The 23,825-nt window shown below is 37.6% G+C and overlaps 1 long non-coding RNA gene across 1 annotated transcript in view; it reads right to left on the bottom strand.

Moving 5' to 3' along the window:
- Positions 1-23,825, bottom strand: part of Gm39431 — a 106,814-nt gene that overhangs the window by 27,327 nt on the left and 55,662 nt on the right. The window contains exon 2 of the long non-coding RNA XR_871284.1: positions 19,284-19,350. This is a non-coding gene — a long non-coding RNA (predicted gene, 39431). The remainder of the gene's footprint in view (positions 1-19,283; positions 19,351-23,825) is intronic.

The following is a 23,825-nucleotide window of genomic DNA, read 5'->3' as shown; positions in this document are numbered from 1 at the left end:
GTAGAGCTACTGACAGAAAGTAATATAACTTCACTTTTACACTGTATAATAATGACCATAAATGAATGGTAATTATTGACATTAATACAAATGCAAACAAAATGCTTGCTGAGAAAAGCCAGATACTAAAAAAATTCTGAGTTATTTTCCATACTTCAAATTTTAAATGGACAAAATTTAATTTTGACCTTGAAAATTAGAACAGGAGTGATCTTTTAGTTGCAGGAATGAGAAGTTTTGGGCACTGGTCATTTGTACTTTGATCTAGTGTCCACTTCTAATAATTTGCATTTAGTGTCCTTTCCTGTAAATAGTATCCCTTCTTGTAAGTGAACTTTCACTGTAAGTTTGCTACAATAAATGTTTAATTAATGCTTAATATGTATTTGAATTGTTTGGTTGGTTTGATTTGGTTTTTCAAGACAGGGTTTCTCTGTGTAGCCCTGGCTGTCCTGGAACTCACTTTGTAGACCAGGCTGTCCTCGAACTCAGAAATGCACCTCCCTCTGCCTCCTGAGTGCTGGGATTAAAGGCATGTGCCACCATGCCCGGCTTTTAATCTGTATTTGAAATTTAGGTTCTCCTGCTTGTGCAACAAGTCCTTTACCATCAAGAAGCCCTCTCCTGAGCACCTGGATTCTGAGACAAATAAAATTATCTAAAACAGTGTTCAACTCCAAAAAAAGAAGATGAAAGGTTTAAACTTTTCTAGAAATAGTACAAATTCCAAGAAAAAAATTCTAAAGACAACTGGAAATAAGAAAAAGTATATATGAACCATAGGCACATACACACAACAACGGTACGCACTACATACAGTCAGCACCGCTAAAATCACAGGTTAAAATCATGTCAAACTTTTCATAGTTGGATGTTCATAGTTGGTAATTCCTACTAGTTCAAAAAATGATAAATATTAGATATAGGTAAAGGATTAATGCTATTCAATCATATGGGATAAGACTACTGAATAGATTTTGAACACGAACTCATTGCACATAAATACAAGGAAGTCACTAGTTAAAATCAGAATCTGTGTGCAGGGGGGCTTCTCAGTGGTAAATGACTTATCTAGCAAGCAGGAGGTCTTCGATTCAAAGTCCCCAGAACCCACACAAACAGCAGTGATGTAGCGTTCATCTGTGATCCCAGGGCTCCTGCGGACAGGTGGGAAACAGAGGCAGGTGAGTCCTGGACACTCGAGGGTCAGCTAGTAGCATGTATTTAGTGCCAAATGACAAAAAGCAAGGAAGGCACCATTAGACCTAACCTTCATGAGGAGAGTCCTGAGGCCTGAACCATAGATAAAGACCTGCAAGCAGCTGAGGGAGAGATAGGCTTCCTCAGAGAAGAGCTCACCAACTGGTTATTCAGTGCCAGAGGGTCAGCCCTGAGAACATGCTTTCAAGTAAGAGAGGTGCCGAGCACAGTGTATTTGTGTGTTTGGGAATACACACACACACACACACACACACACACACACACACACACACTCACAAAGCAACAACTAAAGAAAAAGGAGTCACAAATTTGGGGAGGAAAGAGGACACCTGGGTGAGGAGGCTTGTCTGCACATCTGTCTGTCTGGCATTAGCATTTGCTTGTTTGCATATTTGTTTTTGTGAGAGGCTGACTTTTAACTCCTTGCTTATCTAGGGATGCCTCTGAATTTCTGATCCCCCTGCCTCCACTTCAGAATGCTGGAATGGCAGTTACATGTCACCATCACCAAGCCCAGCTTCATCATATTTAGCAATGCCATTTGCATATTCAGATTACAGCTCATCGCCTTCCTTCCTAAAGCTGAGAGAACATTTTTAGAGCATTTCACCTCTTTGGGTGGAGTCACATATCTTTAAAGTTGGACAGTTCCTTCATTTTCTTTTCTTTCTACAAAGGCCTAAAGGTAAAATTTACAGTAATCATTTTAAAGGCTTTAACAATATGATGTAACTCTAATAAAACATTTCTGTCTCTCCATGCATCTATTTATATATTTTTTTAAAGACGACAGAGACTAGATGTTAGTTAAGGTTATTTCTGAGTGATCAAATCTGCAATGGTTTCTGTAACCTTCCTTTTTGCCACCTCTGTGTTGCTTAAATTCTTTATAAATAGCATAGTTCTTTTATACTGAGAAAAACACTGACTCAAAAAAAATACCTGCATCCAAGCCAAGATTTTCATGTTAACCATATCATCTCTGTACATCATTCTAATTTTATTTCATTTGTAAGTAGTTTTAACTTTCTTTCACAATAGCTAGGCAACTAGAGAGATTGATTCCTCAGCAGCAAGGACCATGTATTCCTCTTGCAGGTGACTGGAGTTTGGTTCCCAGCACCCACATAGGGATGATAACTGCTAATGACTCTATCTTCAAAGAATCTGAACCCCATGAGCCCTGTACTCAAGGAGAGAGGGGGGGGAGAGGGAGGGAGGGAGAGAGAGAGAGAGAGAGGTGTAACTAAGATTATAGCTGACTGGTAGAGTACTTATCAAAAAAAAAAAAAAAGAATTTGTGAGAAGCTAGATTGAGAAGAGAAGAGACTCAGTTTGTAGAGTTGCTGTCCTCCAGCATGAGTTTCAAGCTTCCATGAGTGTCCAAGCCCAACAAAACTAACGATCGATTCAAATACGGAAAAGCTGACTTTGTTCAGTTTGCAGGGCGAGAAGAGCATATCAGAACCCTCAGGTGGATCGCAGCGAACTTAGAATAAACTTTCAATTAACTTATCTCAACCATGGCTGGCATGCCCTACCACGAGCACACAGACGGAATAACAAGCTTTCATACATACTATGGTCATAACCTTTGACTGCCCACATACTTGGACCAATCTCTTGAGGTGACAGTTCGAAAACAGAACCAACAGGTCTTGGAGATTTGATGTGCTCAAGACTTAAATGTAAATGGCTATAGATGGGCATTATCTTGCTATATCATACCAATATGACAGTCTTTCTCAAATGATAAAGGTATTCAAATATCCACAGAGCCTCAGACTGGAAGAGAACCTGCCACTTAGAATTCTTTCAGATTTATAGGACTTACTTGGCAATCCTGCAATCATAGTGCAGAGTTTAATTCAGAAGGACACTGATGGAAATAGTGTCTATGTATCTCTCAATCTTTAAGTTATATCCCTGATAATGGTCTACATGTTGGGCATTTTGCCCTCCACAGCTCTGCCTGTCTCATAGGAGATAACACACTCTAATTTTTGTCACAATCTCTTTCTTAAAGGAGAGTGCATTATGTTGTGTTTTCAAGTAATCACAAGAATGTTCTCCAATGCTGGATGGACAACTGGCTGAATAAGTAACTGACCAAGGAATCTCTGAATCCTTTCTCATCTTACACATTAAATTTAATTTTCTCTCTAAAGTATACTCTGGTATGTGTGGGAATTTTTTGAGTGTCAATACCTTTATGGACTAGTTGTTACATTATTGTCTTCTTGTCTATCCAGCCAACAAAGGACTCTTGTGTTTTACTTAAGAATACATGATTCTGTAACTATACAGCAGAAGCTCAAAATATTACTTTTACTGAGTTGGGTTCTACATGGCAGTTACATCCATAATCTTCGGTCTCCAATAGAGTTCTGATTAAAGCGTTTAATCTTTAAGTCAAGTAGAGCAGGAAGAAATGAGACCAACTCAGGATTAAATATTTTAGTAGAGACTGAACCCTTAATACAATTAATCATCTTCACATAGTTCAAGTAAATTATACAGGTGTCGTCTTTGTATCTTTCAATTCCATTTGCACTGACACTCTTTCCTTTCCTAACAAGCTATAAGAAACAGTTCATCTGTTGATGTATGAAAATACCCTAAACGTACAATAAAGACAGCAATCCTTGAATATTTCCAACATGCTAATCATTAGCATCTTGCTTTAGTAGTATATTCAAGTTTACTGAAAAGCATAACCTTGTATCAAAAACCCCATGTGATGGTGTCGATAGAATTATATTGGTTATCAAGGAAAAGGTAAATTTTAAATAATATTATTGCCTATTGAAATTTGAAGGCTGATTTTTCGTCACTGATAGACCAGTTGCCTCAAATGCTCAAAGCCTTGAACCGGATCCATTGTACTACCTTAAACACAATTGTATTAATGTGAGTACCCTTAATAGATGTAACTATTTCTAGTTTTCTTCATTCCTCAAAGTATTATTTTTTAAATTGTTTCCAATTCCTTTTGATTCTCAGACTCTCTTTGTTCTTCCAAACCTTTAGCTATGCTAAGGCTGAAAGTTGAGTTTTCCATGACTTTCCTGCTTTGTATTGCTTTATCTGATCAACAAGGGAGTTAAGTGACTTAATACACACCTTCCTAGCTGAGGGAGACTACCGACTTGAAAACTGAAAGCAGTAACTTGTGTACATAGGGAGGAAATAAAACTCTTGTTGGGACCTAACTATCTATGAACACGGAGGTCCTACATTTTGTCGGTGTCTTATAGATTCCTGGATCTTTAAAACTCATAAGGTTGAACAAATTCCCAGAAAATGGCAAAGTGAACATGCCAGGAGCCTTTCAGATTGTTTCACAATACAATACACATACATTGACTTGACGCTAGTCGCTATTAGGATATGATATGCTTCTTAAATCTGTGCATAAAAATGCCCAGAACAGAAAAGCCTTGCTTTTCTGTTTACTTAGGTCTTGTCCCTAAGAACACTATTCTTTCTTGGTTTTCTTCTCTTTTTCACTTCAGCCTCTCTCATCATGCTATGTATAACTTCTTAGTTTGACACTATATCCATGACCATATCCCCTCACATTTATTTGTCCCCTGACGTCATCTTCCTCTTTGTACTGTGTTTGTTCTTGTATTAGTTTTATTTCTCCATTTTGTTCAGCTTTTAAAAAATTCAAATTTAATATGTATAATGTTATTTTAATTTGCCAACCTCACCAATTTGCTCTTTTCTTTCAGTAATGAAAACTAATCTCATTGCTTATGTTGACCCTAAAGAGGACTTTTTGAATTGTCCTATTAGGTTGCAATAATTATTTGAATAATTCAAATAATATATGCTTTCTTGTATCTCATTCCTCCTGATTTTCATAATTGTTACTCCACATGCATAAGTGTAATACTGGTATAATTTTGATGGCCATAGTAATTTAACTCAGGACATTTTCCTACATGCTGGAAAATGTTGTAGGAAGTGGGTGGGGGCAAAGGGGACTGTGTCATCTGTTGTAGAGGTTACTTCACCAATACTTTCTTACAAAATTGTTTTCTTCTAGCTCTCTACATTTGATGAGACATCCGGAAGCATCCCAGAGCCCTGTTGGACTTGGGGATTTTATTTCCATTCCCATAATTCACTAGAAAGCCTGTCAGTCGGTGTCCTACAACATCCAGCTGAATTATAAATAACATGACATTGCACCTCCAGCCAGTTTCCTTCCTGCTCAATTACCTGCTATTCTCTCTTCTTCCATCCACTCTGTCCTGAGGGGCCAGTAGGATGAATCACAAACTCAGAGAATCAAGAAAAGCCAGAGTCCAGGGAGTTTGGGTGTCAGAAGAGGACACTGAGTACTGTCAGAAACCTTCAAATTTGGGGCTATTACTGATATTTTGGTTTCCCCAGAATGTGTTTGTGATTTATATTGATGTTATAATATATTAGAAATGTGGGTAGGGACTGAAATCCATACCAAAGACAACAAGCACATACCAGGATGGCAGGTTTAAAAAAACCTGTATACCAGATACTAAACTGGCATTGAGAGCCAACATCACCCCAGAAGAAGGTAGACACTGACTCTATTCCAAGTGTCCCAGTGCCTATACTAAACTTCTCTGGCTTCTGACTGTTGGTAGCTCTGGAAGATTTTCAATGTGAATGCCATTAGAGATAATTTTCTAGCTTCTCAGCCAGTCAGATCAGGTCTGAGCATGACACAGAAACATGATTGGGTACCAGTTATGGATGCTCACAAAGAACTGCAAAAACAGGCAATAGAATACTCAGGATTATCAGGGACATTTAGTTCAGTTAATATCCTTCACAGTCATCTGAGAGGGAGATGCAGGCAGATCTGTCAGTTCAAGGCCAGGCCTGATCTAGAGAGCAAGTTTCAGGACACCCAGGGCTACACAGAGAAACCCAACATACAAAAAGAAAGAAAGAAACAAACAAACAAACAACACAAAAAAAGAAAAAAAGGGAAAGAATGAAAAAAAAAACTCTAAGAAGTGTTGGTTTGTAATTATAAACTTTTTTCCTGATGATTGTATTTATTATTAAATTTAGGAGATAAAAAATAGCACATAACAGAATAGAAAAAAGAAAAAAAGTAAAGATAGATCCAAGCCAATTGCATTATTGTTAGAAATACACTAATTGATCACATTGGTTTTAGCCATTTCTTTTTTTTTTTTTTTTTGGGTCGGTAAACTGTTTTTTTATTGTAATTTTTATTGGAAAATGAATACACAACTTGTAATGGATTTGAGGCAAACTATGCCATGAGCAGCTTTTCTTTAAGTGGCTAGAGAAATGTTAAAAGGCAAGTAACATTCAAAGAAAGTATTTTTAGGGGAATACCAGCCGGACAAAAAGTAGAGTTCAAATACCTGGATAAAAATACCTGTTTTGCAATAGTGCAACTTTCGTTTTTCCCACATTTATTTTATTAGATATTTTCTTCATTTACATTTCAAATGCTATCCCAAAAGTCCCCTATACCATACTCCCCGCCCTGCTCCCCTACCCACCCACTCCCACTTCTTGGCCCTGGCATTCCCCTGTACTGAGGCATATAAGTTTGCAATACAAAGGAGCCTCTCTTCCCAATGATGGCCAACTAGGCCATCTTCTGCTACATATGCAGCTAGAGATATGAACTCCGGGGGTACTGATTAGCTCATATTGTTGTTCCACCTATAGGGTTGCAGACCCCTTCAGCTCTTGGGTACTTTTTCTAGCTCCTATATAGGGGGCCCTGTGTTCCATCCTATAGATGAATGTGAGCATCCACTTCTGTATTTTCAGGCACTAGCATAGCCTCACAGCAGACAGCTATATCAGGGTCCCTTCAGCAAAATCTTGCTGGCATATGCAATAGTATCCGGGTTTAGTGGCTGATTATGGGATGGACACCGGGGGGGGGGGGCAGTCTCTGGATGGTCCATCCTTTTGTCTTAGCTCCAAACATTGTCTCTGCAACTCCTTCCATGGATTTTTTATTCCCTATTCTAGGGAGGAATGAAGTATCCACGTGTTGGTCTTCCTTTTGATTTTTTTGTATTTTGAAAGGTTTCTGGGCTAATATCCACTTATCAGTGAGTGATATCAAGTGATTTCTTTTGTGATTGGGTTACCTCACCCAGGATGATATCCTCTAGATACATCCATTTGCCCAAGAATTTCATAAATTCATTGTTTTTAATAGCTGAATAGTACTGCATTGTGTAATTGTACCACATTTTCTGTATCCATTCCTCTGTTGGGGGGCATCTGGGTTCTTTCCAGCTTCTGGATATTATAAATAGTGCTGCTATGAACATAGTGGAGCATGTGTCCTTATTACCATTTGGAACATTTTTGGGGTATATACCCAGGAGAGGTATTGCTGGATCTAGCAATAGTACTATGTCCAGTTTTCTGGGGAACCAAAAGACTGATTTCCAGAGTGGTTGTACCAGCTTGTAATCCCACCAGCAATGAAGGAGTGTTCCTCTTTCCTCACATCCTTGCCAGCATCTGCTGTCACCTGAATTTTTAATCCTAGCCATTCTGACTGGTGTGAGGTGGAATCTCAGAGTTGTTTTGATTTGCATTTCCCTGATAATTAAGGATGTTGAACATTTTTCAAGTGCTTCTCAGCCCTTTGGTATTCCTCAGTTGAGAATTCTTTGTTTAGCTCTGTACCCCATTTTAATGGGGTTATTTGAGTTTCTGGAGGTCAGTTTCTTGAGTTGTTTGTATATATTGGATATTAGTGCCCTATCAGATTTAGGATTGGTAAAAATTCTTTCCCAATCTGATGGTGGCCTTTTTGTCTTATTGACAGTATCTTTTGCCCTACAGAAGCTTTGCAATTTTATGAGGTCCCATTTGTCGATTCTTGATCTTACAGCACAGGCCATTGCTGTTCTGTTAAGGAATTTTTCCCCTGTGCCCATATCTTCAAGGGTTTTCCCCACTTTTTCCTCTATAAATTTCAGTGTCTCTGATTTTATGTGGAGTTCTTTGATCCACTTAGACTTGAGCTTTGTACAAGGAGGTAAGAAAGGACCAATTCTCATTCTTCTACATGATAACCACCAGTTGAGCCAGCACCATTTGTTGAAAATGCTGTCTTTTTTCCACTGGATGGTTTTAGCTCCCTTGCCAAAGATCAAGTGACCATAGGTGTGTGGTTTCATTTTTGGGTCTTCAATTCTATTCAATTGATCTACCTGTCGCTGTACCAGTATCATGCAGTTTTTATCACAATTGCTCTGTAGTACAGCTTGAGGTCAGGCATGGTAATTCCCCCAGAGGTTCTTTTATTGTTGAGAATAGTTTTTGCTATCCTAGTTTTTTTGTTATTCCAGATGAATTTGCAAATTTCCCTTTCTAACTCAGTGAAGAATTGAGTTGGAATTTTGATGGGGATTGCATTGAATCTTTAGATTGCTTTCGGCAGGATAGCCATTTTTACTATATTAATCCTGCCAATCCATGAGCATGGGAGAAATTTCCATCTTCTGAGATCTTCTTCAATTTCTTTCTTCAGAGACTTGAAGTTCTTATCATACAGATCTTTCACTTCCTTAGTTAGAGTCACACCAAGGTATTTTATATTATTTGTGACTATTGTGAAGGGTGTTGTTTCCCTTATTTTTTTCTCATCCTGTTTATCCTTTGTGTAGAGAAAGGCCACTGATTTGTTTGAGCTAAATTTATATCCAGCTACTGCACTGAAGCTGTTTATCAGGTTTAGGAGTTCTCTGGTGGAATTTTTACGGTCACTTACATATACTATCATATCATCTGCAAAAAGTGATATTTTGACTTCTTCCTTTCTAATTTGTATCCTTTTGACCTCCTTCTGTTGTCTAATTGCTCTGACTAGGATTTTGAATACTATATTGAATAGGTAGGGAAAAGTGGGCAGCCTTGTCTAGTCCCTGATTTTAGTAGGATTGCTTCCAGCTTCTCTCCATTTACTTTGATGTTAGCTACTGGTTTGCTGTAGATTGCTTGTATTATGTTTAGCTATGGATTTGAATTCCTGGTCTTTCTATGACTTTTATCATGAATGGGTGTCTGATATTGTCAAATGCTTTCTCAGCATCTAACAAGATGATCATGTAATTTTTGTCTTTGAGTTTGTTTATATAGTGGATTATGTTGATGGATTTCCATATATTAATCCATCCCTGCATCCCTGGGATGAAGTCTACGTGGTCAAGATGGATGATCGTTTTGATGTATTCTTGGATTCGGTTTCTTGTGTATTTTTGCATCGATATAATGGAAATTGGTCTGAAGTTCTCTTTCTTTGTTGGGTCTTTTTGTGATTTAGGTATCAGAGTAATTGTGGCTTCATAGAATGAACTGGGTAGAGTATCTTCTGTTTCTATTTTGTGGAACAGTTTGTTTAGAGTTGGAATTAGGTCTTCTTTGAAGGTCTGATAGAACTCTGCACGAAACCCATCTGGTCCTGCGCTTTATTTGGTTGGGAGACTATTAATGACTGCTTCTATTTCTTTAGGGGATATGGGACTCGTAAGATAGTTAATCCGATCCTCATTTAACTTTGATACCTGGTATCTGTCTAAGAAGTTGTTCCTTTCATCCAGGTTTTCCAGTTTGAGTATAGCCTTTTGTAGTACAATCTGATGGTGTTTTGGATTTCCTCAGGATCTGTTATGTCTCCTTTTTCATTTCTGATTTTGTTAATTAGGATACTGTCCCTATGCCCTCTAGTTAGTTTGGCTAAGGGTTTATCTATCTTGTTGATTTTCTCAAAGAACCAGCTCCTGGTTTGGTTGATTCTTTGAATTCGTTTTGTTTCCACTTAGTTGATTTCAGCCCTAAGTTTGATTATTTCCTGCCATCTACTCCTCTTGGTGAATTTGCTTCCTTCCATTCTAGAGCTGCTAGGTGTGCTGTCAGACTGCTAGTGTAGGCTCTCTCTAGTTTCTTTTTAGAGGCACTCAGGGCTATATGTTTTCCTCTTAGGACTGCTTTCATTGTGTCCCATAAGTTTGGGTATGTTGTGGTTTCATTTTAATTAAACTCTAAAAAGTCTTTAATTTCTTTCTTTATTTCTTCCTTGACCAAGGTATCATTGAGTAGAGTGTTGTTCAGTTTCCAAGTGAATGTTGGCTTTCTATTATTTATGCTGTTATTGAAGATCAGCCTTAGTCTGTGGTGATCTGATAGGATGCATGGGATAATTTCAATATTTTTGTGTCTGTTGAGGCATGTTTTGTGACCAATTATATGGTCAATTTTGGAGGAGGTACCATGAGGTGCTGTGAAGGTATATCCCTTTTTTAAGATAAAATAGATATCTGTTGATATCTGTTAAATCCATTTGTTTCATGACTTCTGTTAGTGTCCATGTGTCTCTGTTTAATTTCTGTTTTTAGGATCTTTCCAATGGTGAGAGTAGGGTGTTGAAGTCTCCCACTATTATTGTGTGAGGTGCAATGTGTGCTTTGAGCTTTACTAAAGTTTCTTTAATGAATGCGGCTGCCCTTGCATTTGGAGCATAGATATTTAGCATTGAGAGTTCATCTTGGTAGATTTTACCTTTGATAAGTATGAAGTGTCCCTCCTTGTCTTTTTTGATAACTTTGGGTTATAAGTCAATGGAATTAGATATTAGAATGGCTACTCCAGCTTATTTCTTCGGACCATTTGCTTGGAAAATTGTTTTCCAGTCTTTTACTCTGAGGTAGTGTCTGTCTTTATCCCTGAGGTGGGTTTCCTGTAAGCAGCAAAATGTTGGGTCCTGTTTGTGTAGCCAGCCTATTATTCTATGTCTTTTTATTGGGGAATTGAGTCCATTGATGCTAACTGAAATCAAAGAAAAGTAATTGGTGTTTCCTCTAACTTTTGTTGTTAAAGTTGGGAATCTGTTCTTATGGCTGTCTTCTTTTAGTTTTGTTAAAGGATTACTTTCTTGCTTTTTATAGGGTGTAATTTCCATCTTTTTGTTGGTGTTTTCCCTTTATTATCCTTTGAAGGGCTGGATTCGTGGAACGATATTGTGTGAATTTGGTTTTGTCATGGAATACTTTGGTTTCTCCATATATGGTAATTGAGAGTTTGGCTGGGTATAGTAGCCTGGGTTGGCATTTATGTTCTCTTAGTGTCTGTATCACATCTGTCCAGGATCTTCTGGCTTTCATAGTCTCTGGTGAGAATTCTGGAGTAATTCTAATAGCCCTACCTTTATATGTTACTTGACCTTTTTCCCTTAGTGCTTTTAATATTCTGTCTTTATTTAGTGCATTTGTTGTTCTGATTATTATCTTTTGGGAGGAATTTGTTTTCTGGTCCAGTCTATTTTCGAGTTCTGTAGGCTTCTTGTATGTTCATGGGCATCTCTTTCTTTAGGTACGGGAAGTTTTCTTTTATAATTTTGTTGAAGATATTGCTAGGCCTTTAAGTTGAAAATCTTCATTCTAATCTACTCCTATTATCCATAGGTTTGGTCTTCTCATTGTGTCCTGGATTTCCTGGATGTTTTGAGTTAGGATCTTTTTACATTTTGCATTTTCTTTGATTGTTGTGTCCATGTTCCCTATGGAATCTTCTGCATCTGAGATTCTCTCTTCCATCTCTTGTATTCCGTTGCTGATGCTCACATTTATGGTTCCTGATTTCTTTCCTAGGGTTTCTATTTCCAGAGTTGTCTCCCTTTGGGTTTTCTTCATTGTTTCTACTTCCATTTTTAGATCTTGGATGGTTTTGTTCAATTCCATTGCCTGTTTGGTTGTATTATCCTGTAATTCTTTAAGGGATTTTTGTGTTTCTTCTACCTGTTTAGCAATGTTTGCCTCTAGTTCTTTAACAACTTCTACCTGTTTCACCGTGTTCTCCTGTAATTCCTTGATGGATTTTTGTGTTTCCTTTTTAAAGGCTTCTACTTGTTTAGCAGTATTATCCTGTAATTCCTTGAGGAATTTTTGTGCTTCCTCTTTAAGGGCTTCTACCTGTTTAGCAGTGTTCTCCTATATTTGTTTAAGTGAGTTATTAATAACCTTTTAAAAATCTTCTACCACCATCATGAGATATGATTTTAAATCTGAGTCTTGCTTTTCTGGTGTGTTGGGGTATCCAGGTCTCATTGTGATGGGCATATTGGGTTCTGATGATGCCGAGTGGTCTTGTTTTCTGTTAGTAAGATTCTTACATTTCCCTTTCGCCATCTGGAAATCTCTGGTGTTAATGTTCAAGCTGTCTCTGGTTGCAGCTTGATCCTCCTGTGATTCTTTTAGCCTCTGTCAGCACTCCTGGGAGTCCAACTCTCTCCTGAGTTCCAGTGGTCAGAGCACCCTCTGCAGGCAAGCTCTCCTCTTTCAGGGCAGGTGTCCAGCAGTCTGGAGCTCTGATCCACCTCCTGAGTTCTGGGGTTAGAACTCTTTCTGTAGGCTGACTCTCCTCTGGCAAGGAATGTGCCCAGGGGTCTACGTCTCAAGTCTGCCTCCTGGTTAAGGATGAAGGCCCAGGACCCTGACCTAGAAGCTGTTGCTTCTATTGCCCATGTGCTCATACTCTCTGGTGAACAGGAGGTCCTGGGTGTGCTAGGGGTCCTGCAGCGTGGAGAGTCCTCTAATGCCCTAGATGCCTTCAGCTGGGTTCATGCATAAGATGGTGAGGGTCACCCCAACCTGAATGGATCCCAGCCTCTGGTTGGGTGGGGTTCCTTTGTCCCTGTTCCTGCTGGCACAAGACCCTCTGCAATTCTTTGGAGCTGATGTTGAGTTCCACTCACCCGTGATCCTGAGGTCCTACAGCTTGGAGAGCACTCTGGGGTCCTTAGTGGCCTCTTCTGGGCTCAGAAGGAAGATGCTGGGGGTGGCCCAGACCTGCACAGATCCCAGCCTCTGGTTGGGCGGGGTTCTTTTGTCCCTGTTCCTGCCAGCACAAGACCCTCCAAGATTCTTTGGAGCTGATGTTGAGTTCCACTCACCAGTGATCCCTAGGTGATCCCGAGGTCCTGTGATGTGGAGAGCACTCTGGAGTGACCTCCACTGGGTTCAGAAGGAAGATTGGTTTTAGTCATTTCTTTTTAAAATATGGGCATGTGTCATGGAAAAGTAAGGAGGGTAAAGGACAACTTTAGGGAGTTGGGTCTCTCCTTCCACCCTGTGGGTCCCAGAGATTGAACTCAGGCTGTGTTGAGTGCACCTAACCCACTCTGTAACTCTTTTCATTTCATTTTCTCACGTAGCCATGCAAAGACTCAAAGGTTTGCTTTGTATCAACAAGGAGAGTTTCACAACATAATGCTTCAGACCCATTACTATCTTAATGCATTTCGTCTATGTGGCATTCACTATTACTTTAGGGATCTCCTAGTGGTCATTATTTTAAATAGTCCTTCAAAGAGGGTTCTTCTCCATGACTTAATGAAGTAAGTTTAGGATTAGACTTTTTAACTTGAAGAGCACATGAATGTTTAATTGATGCCACCAATTGCCTTGTGCAGAACAGGAACTGGCCAGTGATGCTAACCAATGTGGGACACTTGGCATCATCTCTGCCTATAGGTGTCCCTCACTAGTTATAATTGTACCTGGACAAGAGCTGAATAGGGAATGAATTGATTTTAAAAATTGTAATTTTAAAACTACTGTAAAGGACAAATTATTATTGTGAGTTTAATAGAGATTGATAATTAATCATCTGAACAAATTCTTTCACTGTTTTTCTACAAGAGTCTTTTTTTTAAAAAAATACATCTATGATTATGTTGCATTATCTCCTTTTCTGAAATGAGTCCCTCCTTATTTGAAATATCTTTCATTTTGTCATTTGCATTTTAATTTGCTCAAAGTCATTTTATATTAAAAGAAATATATTAGTTTTTAAGGTAATAAAAATCTATCAGTATTTTACATTATGATTTCTCAGCCTACTGTCAAAATATGAAATTCCTTCAACAACCTAAAATTATACTTCTGCTAAAATTATATCTCTGCTTTAATATTTGTGTAGATTTATTTCACTGAAATTACATAGTAATACATCCATACTTAATATGATGTTAGATAGGATTCTAACATAACTCCACAATTTATCCAAACACAATTTATTGAATTAATTATCTTATCCATCACTTGAAATTCCAATTATATTATATAATAAGTAGCTATAATAAGTTTCCAGGCCTATTTCTCATGTGTGTAGTCATTCCTGATCCCTGTTTGTCTTTTCCTGAACCAAATTTTACTCTTATTCATTTTTGAACACTAAAGTTTTCAACTAGCTCCATTCTTTTACTTACAGGTGAACTATGGTGGTTACTTTTTATGTATTCCCAATAAAATGTTAAGTAGAATTAGCTTGAAATCGGTATCAGTGTTATATTGAATCTATGAATCAGAAGGATAAAAAATTGCATTTAAAAAGAATTTATCCCTTGGCAAAATCTTATGTAATCAAGAGTTAAGTCAGACAGAAGAAAATATCCAGGTGCCAAATCAACTCCCAAATAAATTTAGATTTTTATTATGCTGATTAATAGATCAGGTCTAGCTACCAAAGAATACACTTTTAAAGCATTTTAAAAAAATGAAATAAAGGATTACAACTACTATATAACAATTAAAAAATAAACTTACAAAAATGTAGACTTAGGTTCTGTGTGAGGTTTATCCTGACACAGGTCTGTGATGGTTGTTTTTCCCAGGCCAGCATTCTCTAGTCTGGTACCATATTTTCTATATCTTGTTTTGGGATTCACTGTAAAACATTATCAGCAAACTCAAGGTCACCTACATTTCCTCCTGTGATTTCTTCTAGATTTGTAGTTTTCTTCTTTTATAGTTAGGTATATGATCTACTTACATTTAATTCTGTGATAGCTGTAAGGTCTGTGTCTAGATTTTTCTTTGGTCCATGCACCTCAGATTGTGTGAACAACAGTTACTGAAAAGTCAGCGCTGTCTCCAGTGATTTGCCTTTCTTCCTTTGTCAAAGATTAGTTGGCTATTTTTGTGTGAATCTATTTCTGGGCTCTCTATTCTTTTCCACTGATCTATACACTCACTCTCTAACCAGCACCATGCTGTCTTCCACATTGTGGTTTTTATAGTAAGTCTTGACGTCAAGTGATATGATCTTTTGAAAATCATTATTTTGCTTCAACACAATTGCTGGCCAACTCACAATGGTTCTGTTTATGATATATTTTTCTCTACTTTTTAATGGTACAAAAGTGATATGAATTAAATAGATGAGTGCTATATATTAAATTTTGTTCCTTGTAGGCCTGCCAATTGCATGGAAAACACTTGTGACACAGGGAAGTGACAGTAAACAGCATTTTTCTGTAAGCCATGGAACCATGGGCTTGGGCAGCCATGCCCTGTCTTGAGTTGTTTTCCTAAGCAGAAATGATTGGGTTGGATATGTTCAGTGCATTTTCTTTTTTGCTCAATTGTTTTTCAATTAAAATAAATTCACAGCTAATAACTCTATTGTAAGTAGGAAAATATCTACATTGTTTTCTCTGTCCTAGATCATTAGTCTTATTAACTATACAGTCAGTGTGTCATGAATACAAGTAACTTGATGATATTTTGAGAGGGATTGTAAGAATCTAAAGATCAAAGAAGGAGACTTGACACCTTAACAGTATTAAATCTTTCAGTTGTTAATGAATAAATGCTTTGAAGTTGTTCGCCAGTTGTGTAATTATCAACATGTAGAATCTATAAATATTTTGGAAGACTTTTATCTAAGTGTTTAATTTTGTAGAGTGTTATTTTATTAGTGCTGATGTTCCTTTCATAGTCTAGTTGCTCATCTCTAATACATAGGAAAGTAATTTTGTATATTTGTCTTTTATGACTTTACCCATCCCTTGGTCCATTCTTGGAGTTTGTACCTTGAGAGAGAACTGAATTCTAAAGATTGTTCTATGACCTCCACATAGCTGTGCTGGTACAAACACACACACACACACACACACACACACACACACACAGAGATACAGAGAGACACACAGATAGACAGACAGACACACACCAAATAACTAGATAGAATATAATTATCTATTCTGCAATTCAAATAAATGCAAATAAGGAAATGTTTATTTATGTTATTTATTTAATTTTTCTATCCTATGACCCTAACTAGAGCTAGAACTGGAAGGTCTTATAGACTGGTGAGAAAGGCATCTCTTACATGTTTTCAGTCTTAGAGGGTCAATAATAACCTTTATCTCAACAACAAATGAGATAGGGCCAGCATGCCTTTGTAATTAATCATTTATCACATTGTGGAAATTCTTCTCTTCCTAGTTCACTGAGAGATTTTTATCAATGAGAAGATAGCTCTTACCATACTCTTTTTAAAACTAATTCTTCTAAATTTACCTTCATGGTGAATTACATGGTTATACGTTGTTTAATGGTTACTCAGTATCCTGTACTTAAAGTGGAAGTAAATCCCATATGTCCAAATGTGTGCTCTATGCATCATTGGGTTTGTTATGCTAATGGTTGTTAATGAATATATCCTTGACATTATCACAATGGCTTTATGTGGGGTGGGATGTGCATGAGAATAACATTAGTCTCAGAATAATTAGTAATTATTGCACTTGTTATTAAATGACTTGTGACAAGTGTCTTCCAGCTTATTTGCCCAAAGTCTTGATAGTCTAGTCAGCCTATTCAGATTGTGTGTTACTTTGAGTTAGCTTTGAAATTTAATGACTCCTAAGAAATGAATTTAGTTTATATGAGTTGTGATATTTGGGTGCAATAGATTTATGTATCACTTTGTTGTTTTTTAAATTATTAATGGAATCAATATCACTTTTGATCTTTACAATTCACTTTTTTTTTTTTTACTTAGCCCATCTAAGGATTTATTGGTATATGTACTCTTCTTAAGAACAGGTTTTTGTTTCATAAGTTATTTTTCCCTTTTTTTGTGTTTCTGATTTGTGGAGGATTTTTGCTATTTATTAGTTTTCTTGCTTTACATTTAAATTGATCTTATTTTCTTATTTTCACAAATCAGAGTCCTGAATTATTGAATTTTTATCCTTTTTCCTCACTTACCTGCATTAATTTCCCACTGGATGCCTCTGTCACTTACTCCAATATTTCAATAAATAGCATTTATTTCATTTGATTCAGACCTAATTTCCCTTGAAACATGTTGCTTTGTTCATGTGTTCTGTTTTATTTTCTTTGTTTTTCTTTTTACTTTGGAGACAGAGTCTCATTCTCTAGCCAAAATGTCTTGGGAAGCATTATAGCCCGGGATCCCTCGAACCTGCAGTTATTCTCCTGTCTCAGCCTCCTAAGTAGAAAAATTGTAGGCACCTCTACCCATCATCAGCCTTTGGAGAAATTTAAAGCAGAAAAGAAATGTGATCTCTCTTATCTTGTATTACCTGTTATTGTGTGTGTGTGGTGTGTGTATTTATGTGTACCTCATTGTGTGTGAAGAAGTTAGAGGATTATTTGTTGAAATCAGTTCTCTCTTTCCACCTTATTGGTCCTGGGAATCAAACACAGGCCATCTGGCTTGGTGGTAGTCACCTTAACCCACTAAGCCACCTTACCTGCTTCCTTTATTTATTTGATTTATTTATTTAGTGACAAAATTTCAAAGACTTACAGTGCAAATACTCAATTAGGAAGAAGGGGGAAGCAAACATTAGAGACAGATTAGAAATAATTTGAAACTGTCCCCTCCTGTGCTCTAGCTTAATGGTCATTACATCTGTGGCTCTTGTGCATATAAAGTGCCAGTAGGAGGACTGAAAATGGGCTTGATTTGATTTGATTTTAATTAATGATCATTTAAACTTAGTGAATAAATTTCTATAAAGTAAGTTTCCATTCAATGTCATGCTGGTGTCTTCACAGGGATACATTTCACATTAACGAATGTGTCAAAAAGACACGGTAGCCACATTGCAATGTTCAGGTTAAGGGTGCACATTTTTTCTTGACTCAAGCTTAAACACTTCTCCACAGTCAGAAGCAATACACTAATTTATTTCAGAATTTTTTGTTGTTTATTCTCTAATGTAACATGATAATGTGATATTTAGTACTTTATATGGATCATTTAAATTGATGTGATACTTATCAAACTAATTTTAGTCAAATCAAACCACTGAATTGTTATATGATTATATTGACTTTCTGATAAACAATTCAAGTATGAACAAATTTTTAAATTTAAAGCAAAATGGGGGTGGAGAAATGGCACAGTAGTTAAGAGTGAGTGATCCTCTTGTAGAAGAACAAATTCAGTTCCCAGAGCTCATATGGTGGCTCACAACTTCCTGTCAACCCAGCTATAGGATAGCTGACTCCATGTTCTAGATTCTGTGAGCATCATATACACTATGTGCATATGTATATGTGGACACAGAGAGAGAGAAAGCACAAGTGCACATATGCCACATATGGCCATGTTGGAAGATTGGAGGAGGTGGATCATTGGAGGTAGACTTTGCTCATTCCAATTCTCCTCTTCCTCCTCCTCCTCCTCCCCCTCCTCCCCCTCCTCCTCCTCCTTCTTTCTCTCGCTTTCTCTTTCTCTCTCTCTCTCACACACACAAAATTAAAATTATTAAATGAATAAGTTTAATGAAAAAATAACGAACAGTTCAGAATTGAGAAGACATTCAAGAAATGAATCAAAATAAAAATTTAAAGACTGAAGGAAAAAGTCATAATTTCAATGAGTAGAGATTGCCATTTCTCCCTACATTAGAAATGAATTAAAGTTTTATAATATATATTATAAAATTTATATATAAAATTTTATATATATAAATAATTTATTTATATAAAATATATATACATATATATGTATATGTGTATGTATATATATATATATATATATATATATATATATATATATAGAGAGAGAGAGAGAGAGAGAGAGAGAGAGAGTGCATTAGGGTTTATACTCAGCAAACCCATATTAAATACTCATGTTGTCTTTCCAACCATCAGCCCCCCAAAAACAACATGACAAATATTATATCCATGAGTCACAGATAGCAGACAGACAGAAAAAAAAAATGAGAGACTCACCTGTTGCCACATCTTATGGCTTGGGCAGGTGGGGGACACCCAGAAGCCCACAAGCCACATGGCCCGACTGGGAACAGGAGCCATTCCATTGTGCAAGTATGAGGTGGGCACAGTTGGGAGAGAAAGAGGAACGGAAAAGCTTTTACATTATGGAGAGAGGTGGAACTGGAAACACAGGGGTAGAGTGGAATAGCCTGGTGTGAGTAGACAGGCCGGCTACCTGAGGCCATGAATTCCCAGCCTGTGCTGCAATGAACATGGCCATGAAGCAACTGAGATCTGGGCCTGTGGCCCATATTACCACTAAAGACAATGTGGGTTTTCCTGGCCTGGGCAGCCACTTGTACATATCCAAGGGCTGTGCAGAGCTGGCCTCACCCTAGGCCTTGCACCTTTCCTGGTTAGCACAGCGGAACTGGCCCTGGTGGCAGCGCGCACAGGTGAATCAGCTCTGGGGTCATGAGAGCAGTAGAGTTGACCCTGCCCCCTGCTGGCTGCACACTAGGTGAGAAGCAGGTACAGTGCTGGAGAGTTTGTCAGGGTGGTAAAGATGCTGGAGAGCTGGTGGGCTGACCACCAGCTACCACCCAGGCCTAGATCAAGGACTTTGAGTCGGCCATCCCCCCAATCTACCTCATCTATGAACTGCTGGGCCAAATAAAGAGCCAGCCCTGTACATCCAAAGCTACAGGATCTCCATGACACAGGGCAACAAAAGGATAACCAAGAGGAATTCCAGTAAGGATCCAGTATTGGTGGTGTTGCAGAAGCCAAAGGCTGCAAACCAGACTGGTGACTCATTTCAAAGAGCATTTGCAAGGAAAAATGTGTGAACAAAAGGGTGTAGTGTGAGACATACTGTGACACACTACAGCTTCCACAATGAGATGTTTCCTATGCTTTTATTTCTTTGTTTGTTCATTTTCTTGGGGGGGGGGTGGAGTTGCAAGGGCAAAGGGCAAATATGAAGAGATGAGGAGATGATTGGGACTGGAGTGCATGATGTGATACAAAAAGCTTTTTTAAAAATTAAAAGAGGAAATGGTGATTTGTAGTGACAAAAATTCATATGGAAAATGTGAAGTATCTTATATTACAAAATATGAAACTTTTAAGTTTCATGAGCCCTTTGATTACTTATTGGATAGGACATCTTAATAGGAGAGAGAGAGAGAGAGAATTAAAGGTAGGCACGAGGGTACAAGCTCTCGGCAGATGGAGGCAGGAGGATGATTCTGGATTCAATGGTAGTCTGGAATACAGAGTAAGACCCTTTCTAAAATGGGAGGGGGAGAGGAACAAGTGGTTCAAGATGAGCATCATTAACACAACACATAGTGCGTGATGTATGTACCTGAACAGTCAGGAAAGGAGAGTACCATGAAGGATGGAAGACTAGGTAATGGGATGCACTCAGTAATTTGAATTGATAATTGCACAAAACACACAGGAAGGAATCAAAACACCACATTAAACTTAATAAATATGTACCATTATTAACTCGGTAACAAGCAAATTAAAAACTAATGCATACATGGAAGTAAGTGATTCGAGGCTGGAGAGCCAAGCAGGTGCTACTGAGTACCAGTGAGATTTGGGGATGTTAAGGCTCATAATGCGGTTTAATCTTTTGCACATATGTTGTGATTGTTTCAAATTTTAAAAAAAAAATCCTAAAATGTCTCTTAGAAATCAAGTGATTAAAAATATTTTCAAAAAATCTTGTTACTCAGAAACGGTCATTCAGTGTAAGAGTCACAGCCCAGTTAAGAATTCTTTTTGTGAAACAGAATAGAAATTCACAACACACAACTCCAAATGGATCAAGGTCCTTGATATGAAACCTGGTCCCTTGAAACTGGTAGAGGAGAAATTAGGGACCATGCTTCAATAGATAGGATTTCTGAATAAGACTCTGGTAGCATAAAACAGGATCATGTGTCATGTAATACCAGTGTCTCTCATGAAACAAAAATCTCTGTACAGCAAAAGAAAGTGTGACGCAAGTAAATAGTAGTCCCACAGAGTGGGAGAAGGTTACTGTGGCTACTCATCCAGCAGGAAGTTAGTGTCTAGAATATTCCAAAGATTGCAACAAAGTAAGAACATAAGCAACCAATTAAAATGACCTATAGAGCTGAACAGAAAACTCTAAAGAGATAAAAACAGCTTTAAAAAAACCACTTTTTAAAAGTGCTCAACATCCTTATCCATAAGAGAAATGCAAATGAAAACTATTTCCACCTTAGCCCAGTCAGGACTGTCTGCCATAAGAAGTGCAAATAATTACAAATGCTGGTGTGGAGGTGGTCAAAGGGGAACTTGTAGCATTGCCAGTAGACTGGGAACTTGTCCAACCACTTTGGAAATCAGTCTGAAGGTTTCTCAGAACGACTAGAATTAGAACTACCCTGTGACCCAGCTATAGCACCTCTGGGCATAAACCCTATGGACAGTTTTTATACTACCGCAAAGATGCCTGCATATCCATGTCCATTATTGGTTAATTCACATTATCTAGGAAATGGAACCCACTTAGCTGTTTATCAACGGATGACTGGATAAGACACGTGTGGTGCATATGCACATATTTGAGCTGAAAAACAAAATCAAAGACAACAAAACAAAAACTACAGACAAACTAAGGGAACCAGAAAACAGTCTACCAAGTGAGGTAAATCAACCATAGAAAAACAGACCTGTATGTGCTCTCTCATTCATGGATCAGAGCTTTAAATCTTTTGTATGTTTACTTTGGAATAGTGAAGGCCAGGAAACTAGAAAGGGGCCTTTTGGTTGGAGATATGTTACGGGAGGGGGTCGAGAAGATTATAGGTAAAACAGAAGTCATGCAATAGAATATTGGGGCTTAGGCGGAGGGGTGTGTGGGAGTATGGAAGGAACATAAGAATGGAGAGGAGGGCTGTGGTAAACCACGTGGAAGCCTGTTATTTTCCACCCTTACATTAAAAAAAGGTGGAAAGACAGTAATCACCTGTGAGAAGGAATAGGAACAGGAAATACTGAGATTTCAGATTAAGTGCAATGGGCATAGGGGGATGGGAAAAGAGGGCTGATGGTGGTTCCACCAAAACTAAGGGAGGATCTATGACAAACTCTGTGGAAACAACTATTGAGTAAGCTAATTACAAAATACAACAATAATAAAATAAATTCCAAAAGAAGGAAAGAAAGGAGGGAAGAAATATATATTGTACTATATATCTCTATCTCTGTCTCTATGTCTGTATCATCTATGTCTTGAGAGAGAGAGAGAGAAAGAGAGAGAGAGAGAGAGAGAGAGAGAGAGAGAGAGAGAGAGAGAGAGAGAGAATAAAATTATTTAGTAGAACATGCTTGTAATCTCAGTGCTGGGGAAACAAAGGCAGGTGGTTCCTGGAGTTCCCTGTCTACTCAGCCTAACCTAGTGAGCTAGTGAGTTAACTCCAGGCTAGTGAGAGACTCTCTCTCACAAACAAGAGGTTCCCTGATCGCCACACACATACATGTGAACATGCACCTATGCACCTATATGCAAAAATTGGATTCCTTTTTACCAGCCTTGTTCTGCCAGGCATGTACTACATATTAAAATGATCTGTGTTCAGTTTCCTTTATGGCAATGCAAAGCATAATGTATATATTTATTAGAATTAAACAGCATATGTCCCCATGTTTTGTGAAATCCCCACAGTTTATGGGGAGGCTGACAGTAAGAGGGAACAATGAGGTCACTTTGTTGGAGGGTGTCTGTTAGTTGAGTCAGGAAAGAAGCCCATAGGTCTAATATTGCTAGTGCCAAGACAATGTTTCCTTAAAACAAAAGCATACTTGTTTGTTCAATATTCAATTATTTTAATTCTATGAATAAGTGAAGAGTTGAATAATTCAAATATTCAAAATATCAAAGACATAACTGGCAGAATAATTTCTTTTCTCTTTTATACTGTATAAGCAAGTTATATCTCTGAAGAAACCAATTGCTTATTTATGACCAAGCAGAAGTATGTGGGTTCATGTTGAAATTAATACTTCTTGCAAGATTAACAAATATATAGATTCCTCTAACCGGAATCCATAGTTAGAAGGTTTTTAAATATCATTAACAATGCAATAGAAATTATAAGAAATTAAAATAACGATTGAAAAAATTTACTACCGATTATGGTACTCTTTGATTATGCAGACTATACTTTAACTTGATGTTCACAAAAGTTAACTTTTACATGGAATTAAATTAATTCTGACTTGGGCAGTTTTGAAACTGATGTTTTAGCTTGAATGTCTGATTAAATCTCTTAAAAATCATGAACTAAATTATGTCTTAGAGAAAAATAGTATTTCATTTTATGACCCTCTGGAATAAAGAGCTATACCTAATAAGAACATTCTGGAAGGCTGGCTGGCCAACTGGAGCTTTGTATGGTAGAAGGTTAGAATCTCACGGGTTTGAAATCATCTTGGGTTATCTTAGTAGGCACTTCTTGCTGGCCCCTCTTTCTGTCCTAATACTTCTGATTGTCAGGTAAAATGAAACTGTTA

Source organism: Mus musculus, chromosome 9 (assembly GCF_000001635.26).
Source record: "Mus musculus strain C57BL/6J chromosome 9, GRCm38.p6 C57BL/6J".
NCBI classification, from domain to species: domain Eukaryota; kingdom Metazoa; phylum Chordata; class Mammalia; order Rodentia; family Muridae; genus Mus; species Mus musculus.
This window is presented reverse-complemented; position numbering and strand designations above follow the sequence as displayed.